Raw genomic sequence first — 12,500 nt, forward strand, 5'->3', positions numbered from 1 at the left:
AAAAATTCCTTTTAAATTTTGTCCTCTTTTCCTAACAAATCCAGGTTTGCTAGTAATAACACGCTTAAAATCATCGTTGCTTTGCAACACAAACCAATATTTGGATACAGTATTCTCTATCTGCGAGGACTTCTCAGAAAAAGTGTAAACAAATTGTGCTCCCTTTTCAATGGATTGCTTGAGTCCGTTGCTTTTTATAAGGGATATTGTACTCTACGTTACCTAATAAAGCTGGATAGGTGGACTCTCTCTTAGCAAGAATCTCATTAGTAAGAGTTTTAAGTACTTCATGTGGGTACCCCCTCTCAATAAACATACAACATAACTTGTTGGCTTCCTCAATGAAGTCCTCTAACCTACTACATATACGAGAAGCTCTAATTAATTGACCCTTAACTATACCTTTCTTTTGGTATAGAGGGTGTTGACTAGTAAAATGTAGCAGGGAATTTGAAAAAGTAGGTTTTCTATAAATCTTAGAATGTAGTTCTGAGGTATTAGGGTCCCTAAAAATAGTGACATCTAAGTAATGCATTTCACTGCCACTAATTTTGTGTGTAAAAACCAGGAAATTAGTAGTTGAATTTATGTATTGAAGAAAGGCTGTAAGTTGTTCACGTGTGCCCTCCCAGATGATACAAATATCATCCAGGTATCTGCGATAAAAGGTAATGGACTGTGCCCAGGTTGTTTTAAAGATGTATTTAAGTTCTCACATGTGCAACACTACGTTGGCATAAATGGATGCGCAGGCAGCACCCATCGCTACCCCCTTGAGTTGTTTAAAAAGTTCTCCGTTAAAGAACATGTAGTTGTTCTGCAGCACCATGCTCATCATTTCAGTTATTAAGTTGACAAAATTGTTACTTAAGTTAGTTTCATTCCTGAAAAAATCAGTAAACCACTCAAGGCCTGTTGAGTGGGGAATGCTGGGGAACAGTTCCTTTATGTCTACAGTGACCAATAAGGATGAAGCTGTGCATCTATCTTTGGGAAAGTTTTTAAGAAATTCCCAAGAATCCTTACACACGTGTATTAAAGCTGGGAGATATCGCTTAGTGATGTGATCAATAAATTTGGCGATTGGTTCTGTCACTCCACCCGCCCCAGAAACAATAGGTCTAAAGAGCAGGGGGTCTGTACCCTTATGAATCTTGGGTATGCCAAAAATCACCGGTGTTCTGGGTTTGTCTACTACCAAAAAATTGTACAGCCTTTCATTGATAACATCTTGCATTAAGTAGTCATAGAGAGAGTACTTTATCTTAGCTAGAGCTATGTTATGCTCATTACGAGAGGTTAGGCAATATTGGCTGTTGTCATGTAACATGTGGTGCATGCTTTCTTCATAATTAGCATCATACATAAGCACAACACCACCTCCCTTATCAGGCTTCATTACTCTAATCTTTTCTCTAGATAGCATCCTGATGTAGTTTAGCTCCTCTGGGCTGATATTAGTGTGCTCATAGTCAATAGTGTCCAAACATTTGCTACGTAACTACCGCTCCACTAATTCTTCATACAGTCTAAGAGAAGGATGCATAGGGGGGTTAAAGGTACTTTTCCTATGTAATCCTGTGTGTTCCAACTCTTTGCCCTTAAAAAAGTGTTTCAAGTTCAAGCCTCTCGTGAATAACTTGAGTTCCACAAGTAAATTGGCTAAATCAACTTTCTTAGTGGGCACAAAATGAAAGCCTTTTATAAAAACATTGAAGGCTGTCCTGTCAACTATGACCTCAGTGTAATTATATATAGTGAAATTGTGCAATGTAAAAAGTTTGCAATTAATTGTCTCTACCACTTCGATGTCACTCTGATACAAGCTGGAACCCTCAGTTGGATCTACAGGTGGATCACTATTAAGAAATGTGTGTACAGGTACATAATTACTGGTTATTGTTTGTTGTTCCATCTCCGTGGTGCTCTCTGGGGTTTGTATCCCCAAGCCTCGGTCCTCCCGGGGTGTGAGGAAAAATCCTGGTTGCGTTGCCTTTTGTCTTTCTCTGCTAAACGTTCACTTCTACGAGGGACCTCGTTGTAATTCTGATGAAACACTTCCTCCCCTCCATTGTCTACTACACTAACTGTTCTCATCCTGTCTGCAGATTTGTTATGACAGGGATATGCCAAACCTTCCTTGTAGTCATGCAAGTCTCTTTCCAACTTTCTGATTTTCCTATTTGTTATTTTAAAACAAAATTGGTCCACTTCATCAAAGATCCTGTCATAATCATGCTTGACCATGGCAAAATCGTTGTCTGAAGTCACCGTGTGGTGTAATAGGTTTAAATCTTCAGTTAGGTTATTGGCCTTGTTTTCATACTCAGCAATCATCACCTGCATAACTTCCAGGCCTGCCCTATCAAATATCTCACATAGTTGTTTGTAATGTGTTGAGCCATGTTTAACAAAATTGGGAAATTTAAAAAAACGCAACCCTTTTGGGATGCGTCTGACCCTAACACATTCCCGCAGGTAGTCTATCTCACACTGGTTGCTTCTTAAAGAATACAATTTATTTTTAAATTCGTCAAAGTCCGCTTCAATTGGAGCTGTGTCAATAGAATTAACAGTACCTTTTTTGAAATGGAAGGGCTGGTTTGCCCAAGAAGTGAAATTGAAGTCCTTAGATTTATCCCTGATGTTGTTCTGTTGCAAAACATTGTTGTTCCTATACGCTGTAACATTAACGGTGTTGTTGCTACCCTCGGCGTCCAAGTGCACTTCACGAGGTACTCTCCTACTGACATTGTCCTTGTTGGCGTTTCCGCGGGCCTCAGAGGCTCTGTCTGTGACTGGTGGAGCGTCCAAAACAGTGTCTTTGTGTTGCAAGTTAAGCAGCCCTTTTAATTCAGCCAGCATGTTGACAACCTGGTTGAATTCCGCCCTCGTGACGGGAAGTTCCTTTTCAGTAGCCTGCAGCATATGCGGTGTAATTGCTGGATCGAACGCCTCTGCTTCGGAGGTCATGGTAAAAAACAAACGATAGAACCAAAAAACCACGACACTGAAACACCAAAAATGAGTAAACCACTTTCTCCTGCAGAGGCAATAATTCCAATAGCGAAATGTAAAAAATTCCTTTTTATTCCACACGATACAAGGAGTTAATACAAGAAGATGACAAGCGCTTTCGCCTGGTTCATTCCAGGCTTTATCAAGTCAAACAACCATACTGGTTGTAAGAAACTGTTTATATACTGTTGGTAATTAATCACATGATGTAATTAACACACTTGATTGTTTAAACCAACTGTTGGCTAAGCTGAGTGCATTGCAAAATGAATGGAATTGCTAAACATTCATTACAACTGTCATAAACTGTAAATCTAAACCAACTGTAATTAATAATGTAATAAAATAAAATACTAAAATACTATACACCACTTAAATGTTCAATAGTACAAAATAGAAATGTGCAGAGTAAATCATCAACTGAGTAAAATAATTGTGCAATGACCTTCAAGTAACATTACACAAGTCAAGTAAACAATGAATACGTACATCTTAAAAACAAATGGCTCTACATTTAAAAACAGTGAATAGTGTAGGCGAACAGACCAGTGGATAAATGGCTATGCAGGTAAAAACTAATGTGCAAAGCGATAAGGTAAACAATGTATAAAACCTATATGTAACCAGGGATAGAAAACTGTGTGTAAGAGGGGGGGGGGTAAATTTATAACCTAGCCCTGCGAAGCTTCAGCACTGAGCCTATACTGAGCATGCCATTAAGGCCTGGGGGTTTCCCTGCATCAAGTTTCAACTGCCAGATTAACTCTCTGAACTCGAGTTTGGATTCCCAATCTCCCCCTCTGATGTCTGGGTTAACCTGTTCAAGTATCATGAAAACCAGCTTGAAATCGGGACATACGTTGGAATGCTTAAAGAAAGCGTTGCTCTCTTTTTTATTTTCAATTTCGTATGTATGCTCATACAATCTTTTTCTAAATTCACGCTCCGTTTTGCCTACATAGAACCCTCCACATGTAGTGCAGCAGCCAATGTACACCACTCCCCTAGTACCACAAGTAAAGTGTCCAGTTGATTTTAAGTTAATGTGCCTTGCCTTTAAATAAATGTGGCTGTCATTTATAAGGAGGTGACATTGCTTACATGCACCACATCTGTAAGTGCCATGAGGTTGCTTCGGTTTTCCAAAAGATGTAAACTGTCTTCTCTCAAAAATTCCTTTTAAATTTTGTCCTCTTTTCCTAACAAATCCAGGTTTGCTAGTAATAACATGCTTAAAATCATCGTTGCTTTGCAACACAAACCAATATTTGGATACAGTATTCTCTATCTGCGAGGACTTCTCAGAAAAAGTGTAAACAAATTGTGCTCCCTTTTCAATGGATTGCGAGTCCGTTGCTTTTTTATAAGGGATATTGTACTCTACGTTACCTAATAAAGCTGGATAGGTGGACTCTCTCTTAGCAAGAATCTCATTAGTAAGAGTTTTAAGTACTTCATGTGGGTACCCCCTCTCAATAAACATACAACATAACTTGTTGGCTTCCTCAATGAAGTCCTCTAACCTACTACATATACGAGAAGCTCTAATTAATTGACCCTTAACTATACCTTTCTTTTGGTATAGAGGGTGTTGACTAGTAAAATGTAGCAGGGAATTTGAAAAAGTAGGTTTTCTATAAATCTTAGAATGTAGTTCTGAGGTATTAGGGTCCCTACAAATAGTGACATCTAAGTAATGCATTTCACTGCCACTAATTTTGTGTGTAAAAACCAGGAAATTAGTAGTTGAATTTATGTATTGAAGAAAGGCTGTAAGTTGTTCACGTGTGCCCTCCCAGATGATACAAATATCATCCAGGTATCTGCGATAAAAGGTAATGGACTGTGTCCAGGTTGTTTTAAAGATGTATTTAAGTTCCCACATGTGCAACACTACGTTGGCATAAATGGATGCGCAGGCAGCACCCATCGCTACCCCCTTGAGTTGTTTAAAAAGTTCTCCGTTAAAGAACATGTAGTTGTTCTGCAGCACCATGCTCATCATTTCAGTTATTAAGTTGACAAAATTGTTACTTAAGTTAGTTTCATTCCTGAAAAAATCAGTAAACCACTCAAGGCCTGTTGAGTGGGGAATGCTGGGGAACAGTTCCTTTATGTCTACAGTGACCAATAAGGATGAAGCTGTGCATCTATCTTTGGGAAAGTTTTTAAGAAATTCCCAAGAATCCTTACACACGTGTATTAAAGCTGGGAGATAGGATTTTCGCAGGGCTAGGTTATAAATTTACCCCCCCCCCTCTTACACACAGTTTTCTATCCCTGGTTACATATAGGTTTTATACATTGTTTACCTTATCGCTTTGCACATTAGTTTTTACCTGCATAGCCATTTATCCACTGGTCTGTTCGCCTACACTATTCACTGTTTTTAAATGTAGAGCCATTTGTTTTTAAGATGTACGTATTCATTGTTTACTTGACTTGTGTAATGTTACTTGAAGGTCATTGCACAATTATTTTACTCAGTTGATGATTTACTCTGCACATTTCTATTTTGTACTATTGAACATTTAAGTGGTGTATAGTATTTTAGTATTTTATTTTATTACATTATTAATTACAGTTGGTTTAGATTTACAGTTTATGACAGTTGTAATGAATGTTTAGCAATTCCATTCATTTTGCAATGCACTCAGCTTAGCCAACAGTTGGTTTAAACAATCAAGTGTGTTAATTACATCATGTGATTAATTACCAACAGTATATAAACAGTTTCTTACAACCAGTATGGTTGTTTGACTTGATAAAGCCTGGAATGAACCAGGCGAAAGCGCTTGTCATCTTCTTGTATTAACTCCTTGTATCGTGTGGAATAAAAAGGAATTTTTTACATTTCGCTATTGGAATTATTGCCTCTGCAGGAGAAAGTGGTTTACTCATTTTTGGTGTTTCAGTGTCGTGGTTTTTTGGTTCTATCGTTTGTTTTTTACCATGACCTCCGAAGCAGAGGCGTTCGATCCAGCGATTACACCGCATATGCTGCAGGCTACTGAAAAGGAACTTCCCGTCACGAGGGTGGAATTCAACCAGGTTGTCAACATGCTGGCTGAATTAAAAGGGCTGCTTAACTTGCAACACAAAGACACTGTTTTGGACGCTCCACCAGTCACAGACAGAGGCTCTGAGGCCCGCGGAAACGCCAACAAGGACGCAGTTAGTAGGAGAGTACCTCGTGAAGTGCACTTGGATGCCGAGGGTAGCAACAACACCGTTAATGTTTCAGCGTATAGGAACAACAATGTTTTGCAACAGAACAACATCAGGGATAAATCTAAGGACTTCAATTTCACTTCTTGGGCAAACCAGCCCTTCCGTTTCAAAAAAGGTACTGTTAATTCTATTGACACAGCTCCAATTGAAGCGGACTTTGACGAATTTAAAAATAAATTGTATTCTTTAAGAAGCAACCAGTGTGAGATAGACTACCTGCGGGAATGTGTTAGGGTCAGACGCATCCCAAAAGGGTTGCGTTTTTTTAAATTTCCCAATTTTGTTAAACATGGCTCAACACATTACAAACAACTATGTGAGATATTTGATAGGGCAGGCCTGGAAGTTATGCAGGTGATGATTGCTGAGTATGAAAACAAGGCCAATAACCTAACTGAAGATTTAAACCTATTACACCACACGGTGACTTCAGACAACGATTTTGCCATGGTCAAGCATGATTATGACAGGATCTTTGATGAAGTGGACCAATTTTGTTTTAAAATAACAAATAGGAAAATCAGAAAGTTGGAAAGAGACTTGCATGACTACAAGGAAGGTTTGGCATATCCCTGTCATAACAAATCTGCAGACAGGATGAGAACAGTTAGTGTAGTAGACAATGGAGGGGAGGAAGTGTTTCATCAGAATTACAACAAGGTCCCTCGTAGAAGTGAACGTTTAGCAGAGAAAGACAAAAGGCAATGCAACCAGGATTTTTCCTCACACCCCGGGAGGACCGGGGCTTGGGGATACAAACCCCAGAGAGCACCACGGAGATGGAACAACAAACAATAACCAGTAATTATGTACCTGTACACACATTTCTTAATAGTGATCCACCTGTAGATCCAACTGAGGGTTCCAGCTTGTATCAGAGTGACATCGAAGTGGTAGAGACAATTAATTGCAAACTTTTTACATTGCACAATTTCACTATATATAATTACACTGAGGTCATAGTTGACATGACAGCCTTCAATGTTTTTATAAAAGGCTTTCATTTTGTGCCCACTAAGAAAGTTGATTTAGCCAATTTACTTGTGGAACTCAAGTTATTCACGAGAGGCTTGAACTTGAAACACTTTTTTAAGGGCAAAGAGTTGGAACACACAGGATTACATAGGAAAAGTACCTTTAACCCCCCTATGCATCCTTCTCTTAGACTGTATGAAGAATTAGTGGAGCAGGAGTTACGTAGCAAATGTTTGGACACTATTGACTATGAGCACACTAATATCAGCCCAGAGGAGCTAAACTACATCAGGATGCTATCTAGAGAAAAGATTAGAGTAATGAAGCCTGATAAGGGAGGTGGTGTTGTGCTTATGTATGATGCTAATTATGAAGAAAGCATGCACCACATGTTACATGACAACAGCCAATATTGCCTAACCTCTCGTAATGAGCATAACATAGCTCTAGCTAAGATAAAGTACTCTCTCTATGACTACTTAATGCAAGGTGTTATCAATGAAAGGCTGTACAATTTTTTGGTAGTAGACAAACCCAGAACACCGGTGATTTTGGCATACCCAAGATTCATAAGGGTACAGACCCCTGCTCTTTAGACCTATTGTTTCTGGGCGGTGGAGTGACAGAACCAATCGCCAAATTTATTGATCACATCACTAAGCGATATCTCCCAGCTTTAATACACGTGTGTAAGGATTCTTGGGAATTTCTTAAAAACTTTCCCAAAGATAGATGCACAGCTTCATCCTTATTGGTCACTGTAGACATAAAGGAACTGTTCCCCAGCATTCCCCACTCAACAGGCCTTGAGTGGTTTACTGATTTTTTCAGGAATGAAACTAACTTAAGTAACAATTTTGTCAACTTAATAACTGAAATGATGAGCATGGTGCTGCAGAACAACTACATGTTCTTTAACGGAGAACTTTTTAAACAACTCAAGGGGGTAGCGATGGGTGCTGCCTGCGCATCCATTTATGCCAACGTAGTGTTGCACATGTGGGAACTTAAATACATCTTTAAAACAACCTGGGCACAGTCCATTACCTTTTATCACAGATACCTGGATGATATTTGTATCATCTGGGAGGGCACACGTGAACAACTTACAGCCTTTCTTCAATACATAAATTCAACTACTAATTTCCTGGTTCTTACACACAAAATTAGTGGCAGTGAAATGCATTACTTAGATGTCACTATTTTTAGGGACCCTAATACCTCAGAACTACATTCTAAGATTTATAGAAAACCTACTTTTTCAAATTCCCTGCTACATTTTACTAGTCAACACCCTCTATACCAAAAGAAAGGTATAGTTAAGGGTCAATTAATTAGAGCTTCTCGTATATGTAGTAGGTTAGAGGACTTCATTGAGGAAGCCAACAAGTTATGTTGTATGTTTATTGAGAGGGGGTACCCACATGAAGTACTTAAAACTCTTACTAATGAGATTCTTGCTAAGAGAGAGTCCACCTATCCAGCTTTATTAGGTAACGAGAGTACAATATCCCTTATAAAAAGCAACGGACTCAATCCATTGAAAAGGGAGCACAATTTGTTTACACTTTTTCTGAGAAGTCCTCGCAGATAGAGAATACTGTATCCAAATATTGGTTTGTGTTGCAAAGCAACGATGATTTTAAGCGTGTTATTACTAGCAAACCTGGATTTGTTAGGAAAAGAGGACAAAATTTAAAAGGAATTTTGAGAGAAGACAGTTTACATCTTTTGGAAAACCGAAGCAACCTCATGGCACTTACAGATGTGGTGCATGTAAGCAATGTCACCTCCTTATAAATGACAGCCACATTTATTTAAAGGCAAGGCACATTAACTTAAAATCAACTGGACACTTTACTTGTGGTACTAGGGGAGTGGTGTACATTGGCTGCTGCACTACATGTGGAGGGTTCTATGTAGGCAAAACGGAGCGTGAATTTAGAAAAAGATTGTATGAGCATACATATGAAATTGAAAATAAAAAAGAGAGCAACGCTTTCTTTAAGCATTCCAACGTATGTCCCGATTTCAAGCTGGTTTCATGATACTTGAACAGGTTAACCCAGACATCAGAGGGGGAGATTGGGAATCCAAACTCGAGTTCAGAGAGTTAATCTGGCAGTTGAAACTTGATGCAGGGAAACCCCCAGGCCTTAATGGCATGCTCAGTATAGGCTCAGTGCTGAAGCTTCGCAGGGCTAGGTTATATATTTACCCCCCCCCCCCTCTTACACACAGTTTTCTATCCCTGGTTACATATAGGTTTTATACATTGTTTACCTTATCGCTTTGCACATTAGTTTTTACCTGCATAGCCATTTATCCACTGGTCTGTTCGCCTACACTATTCACTGTTTTTAAATGTAGAGCCATTTGTTTTAAGATATGCGTATTCATTGTTTACTTGACTTGTGTAATGTTACTTGAAGGTCATTGCACAATTATTTTACTCAGTTGATGATTTACTCTGCACATTTCTATTTTGTACTATTGAACATTTAAGTGGTGTATAGTATTTTAGTATTTTATTTTATTACATTATTAATTACAGTTGGTTTAGATTTACAGTTTATGACAGTTGTAATGAATGTTTAGCAATTCCATTCATTTTGCAATGCACTCAGCTTAGCCAACAGTTGGTTTAAACAATCAAGTGTGTTAATTACATCATGTGATTAATTACCAACAGTATATAAACAGTTTCTTACAACCAGTATGGTTGTTTGACTTGATAAAGCCTGGAATGAACCAGGCGAAAGTGCTTGTCATCTTCTTGTATTAACTCCTTGTATCGTGTGGAATAAAAAGGAATTTTTTACATTTCGCTATTGGAATTATTGCCTCTGCAGGAGAAAGTGGTTTACTCATTTTTGGTGTTTCAGTGTCGTGGTTTTTTGGTTCTATCGTTTGTTTTTAACACTCTAGTAGCAATACATACATAGGTATAGGCTCTAATCTCAGTACGGGCCAGTGTGTGTGTGTGTGTGTGTGTGTGTGTCTGTTTGTAGCTTAAAGATTTTGGCCCCATTACCACCCAGGACACATCTCATTGCCCTACTTTAGCAGTCTTACAGCTGTCATTCACCTTAGAAGTACCTGACAACAATCCTGAGCCTTATAAGCTCTGTGGCACATGAGGTAACTGCGGAAAACTCTATTATAAATAACCAGTTATGTAGGAGTTCTAATTTCAGTCCTGGTAAATGTAATTGTGTGTGTGTGCGCGTGTGTGTGTGTGTGTGTGTGTGTGTGTGTGTGTGTGTGTGTGTGTTTGTAGCTTAAAGAGTTTGGCCCCATTTACACTCAGTACACATCTCATCACCCTACTTTAGCAGTTCTGCAGATGGCATTCACCTTAGAAGTTGAAGAAAATAAACGCCAGGAACCAAAATGCAAAGAACAAGGCAGGAAACCACTGGATAAACACTTTATATAAGTAAAGCTTTCGGATACAATCCTTTCTCAATACAAAACAATGCATAGAACCAGCTCTTTATATATAGGTCCAAATATATCACATGACATGCAGCCAAAATCACATGATATGTCATCCAAATCACAAAAACATTTTAAAGAAACATTTAAAAAAAAAAACTTTTTTAAAAAACTTAATACAAAAACTTGAAATACTTTAATAAAACTTTAAAAATATATATTTAGATAAAACTTCAGGCTAAGAGAGATTAGCTCTACTTAATTTAACTAAAATAGGTTTGAGACTGACTTGGCTATTCAAGCCTGGTTTTGAATCACTCATAAGTCTCAAGATCCATTCATATTCTTTAATTTCTAAGTGATTATTTAGATCCCCTCCCCTAGGTGTAGGTGTAACGTGGTCAATAATTCTAAACCTAAAAAATGCTGCTGACCAAATTCCTCTATATGTTTGAATAGTGCATTCCTGTCATAGCATCTCCTAATTTCTGACTTATGTTCAGTCATCCTGTCCTTAAGCCTGCGGGTAGTTTTGCCTACATAGAAAGCATTACATGCCTGGCAGGTAGCCAAGTAAATCACATGGGTAGTAATACATGTACCTGCTACTCTAAAACTAAATGTCCTACCATTGATAGGATGCACAAACGTATCATTTTCTGTACTACAAATGTCATCACAACAAGAACAGTTGTGACATTTGTGAGTACCATATTTCACTATAGTAGATATAGGTGTAGTCCTCTCAAAGTCCTTGTAGCATAGTGAACTCTTAAGGGTCCTCATATTCTTATAAGAGAAATTGGGTTTAGGTCCCAATAAACTTCTTACTTCATCTGATGCCATCAAGATGACCCAATTATCAGATATAATTTTTCTAACAGCGGGTGTCCTTAAATTATATGTAGTTACATATCTAATAGGTGCTACAGATGTTTGTTTGCACCTAGAGTCAATACTAACAACATCCTCATACAAAACTGGTTTAAATAAAGTCCACCTATCTTCCCTAATCTTAATGACCTGTTCATAAAGTAGAGATCTATCATACCCACTAAGCAAGAAATCATTAACCATCTCATTTAATTGTACTTCAAAGCAGTCATCATCAGTATTAAGCCTACTGAGTCTGCAGAATTGAGATTTAACAGTACTTCTAAATATGTGAGGTGCATGCATGCTTGTGGCATAAGTGTATCTACCTGAACAAACTTCTTTCCTAAAGATACTAGTTTGTAGTGTATCTCCAGCAAGATCTAACTTCAAATCCAAAATGTAATAGAAGTTTCAGATACTGTCATCTTAAACTTTAGAAAAGTAGATGCAGAGTTTAGATATTCCAGAAATTTTTCAAGATCCTCATGGCTACCTTTCCAAAGTAGGAGGCAGTCATCTACAAAGCGTTGAAAAATGTGATATTACTTTTAAATGGGTTCCCATCACCAAACAAATGCGTTCTTTCCCACTGATAGAGTATCAGGTTGGCATAAGTATTGGCTACAGAGGTACCCATAGCCACCCCTGTAAGTTGTAAATATGTGGAGTCATTAAAAAGGAAGATGTTGTTTTTCAATGTAACATCCATAAGGCTGCAGATAATTTCAACTTTGTTGGGATTATCACATGTATGTGTCCACAACAATTCTCTTAAAAGCTCCAGGCCTATATCATTAGGAATAACAGTGAAGAGTGATACAATGTCCAAAGAAACTAAAAGATGCTTATTGTTAACTAAAGAAGCTTTTTCTTTATCCATCCATCCCCTTAATTTCTGTAATAAATCAAAGCTATCTTTAATGATAGAATCACATTTAGCCAGGTATGGAAGCAGTTGCCCA

The sequence above is a fragment of the Protopterus annectens genome, chromosome 7.part1 (assembly GCF_019279795.1).
Source record: "Protopterus annectens isolate FY-2018-M chromosome 7.part1, PAN1.0, whole genome shotgun sequence".
In the NCBI taxonomy this organism is placed as follows: Eukaryota; Metazoa; Chordata; order Ceratodontiformes; family Protopteridae; genus Protopterus; species Protopterus annectens.